At 37.1% G+C, this 1,459-nt stretch overlaps 1 protein-coding gene across 4 annotated transcripts in view; it reads right to left on the bottom strand.

Annotated features, from left to right (window-relative positions):
- Positions 1 to 1,354, bottom strand: part of LOC106881524 (zinc finger protein 271) — a 14,120-nt gene extending 12,766 nt beyond the window's left edge. The window contains exons 1-2 of one of the 4 annotated variants that reach the window (XM_052967762.1): positions 726 to 1,300; positions 58 to 203 (exon numbers count right to left, since the gene is read on the bottom strand). The gene's annotated coding sequence lies outside the window, so the exon portion shown is untranslated. Of the gene's footprint in view, positions 1 to 57 lie in introns of all 4 variants that reach the window. The other 3 variants (XR_008264107.1, XM_052967761.1, XM_052967763.1) reach the window with 3 other exon arrangements.
- Positions 1,355 to 1,459: the final 105 nt, after the last annotated feature.

The following is a 1,459-nucleotide window of genomic DNA, read 5'->3' as shown; positions in this document are numbered from 1 at the left end:
AGTCAAATGCGAATTAGAAGCAGCTCGAGGTATATAAACAAAATCAAACACACATACCGTAAATCCTCGAGTATAATCCGCATTTTCCCCCAAAATTCCTAGTACGTACTATATATAAGGTTAAAAATGAAAAATATTTTCTAAGTAATGTCCGAGTCTCTATTTGCGGTCCGGCAATGTTTATTCAGACGCATTTTGTGAGCCTGAAAGCAATGAAGTCATAAAAGAATCATCCATAACTTGCAGTAAGCAACATTTATTAAAATAAAAGTATTTAGAACATGTAAGAAAAACAATCTGCAAACATATTTACATTCCCCTATAACAGTTAAGAACATCACCATTATTGTATTACGCATGCGCGGAAGTGTTTGTTTACGGAGGAACAAATGGAACAGTTACTTGATGCTGAAAGTGAATTTGAATAAATGTTTTTGTTTTTGCAACTGATAGTGATAAATATGTAAAGGCAATTTACTTACTATCTATTTTTCACTGACGTTATTACTGCTTATTTGGTAATCTTCAAGTTTAGGGGGGTAAAAAAAATAAATAAAAGTATTCAAGGGAAGTAACTGAACGTTTTACCAGTATTATCCGTACTACTCTGTTTATAAATAAATCACACACGTGATTTGATTGAAGTTAACTCTTTATATATTGTGGTGTGATGGACGAAAAAGACAACAAGAAGCAAAAGACAGAATGAAACACTGGGGCCTTACCTTGTCGACCGTGGCAGAGTAAACAATCACTCCAGATCAAAACACGTCTTCTCCGTAATCCGTCTGTCTTCGACCCCCCCTCCACGTGCTCGCTGTCGACCGCGTGTGGCCGACTTCCGGTCTGGCTTCACTTCCATTTGCTTCATCTCTCTCCACCAACAACACATAGCTCATCACAGCCCATAGCACCACATGTATAAATCACACACGTGATTGAATATCATAGTACCGGCTGAGAGATCGAAAATGCCTCGTGGAAGACCGGCTGCACAATAACTTATTGTTCCTGAAAATGAAATACTCACTCGTGAATTAATATTGGAATATTAGTGAGTTATGCAGCAGTTCAAGACACAGAATGTTGGAATGGTGTGCGCGCCGTCGGCTTAGGAATAAGTTTACCTGCGACGATTGTCTAGTACCATGCGGACTTGTTACACGTGGTGACAGAATTGATGGGAAAGAGTGGTACTGTAAACACTGTAAAAAAAAAAAAAGAAATCTGTTCGTTACAGTTCATTCTTTGGCGGAATTCAACCCCAAAAGAAAAACATTTGTTTATTTTTTGGCTGCCATTTCTGAAGAGTATAATGTTGAGTAGTTGAGTTTCTAGAACTGCATGCTGACCCTTGAATAAATATCTAATAAATATCTGTTGAATTTCATTATCATTTCCATCGACAAAGTTTTCTCCTTCTGTCGCATGCTGTTTTAGTAAAAAAACAAAAAAAAAC

This window comes from Octopus bimaculoides, chromosome 5, assembly GCF_001194135.2.
Source record: "Octopus bimaculoides isolate UCB-OBI-ISO-001 chromosome 5, ASM119413v2, whole genome shotgun sequence".
NCBI classification, from domain to species: domain Eukaryota; kingdom Metazoa; phylum Mollusca; class Cephalopoda; order Octopoda; family Octopodidae; genus Octopus; species Octopus bimaculoides.
This window is presented reverse-complemented; position numbering and strand designations above follow the sequence as displayed.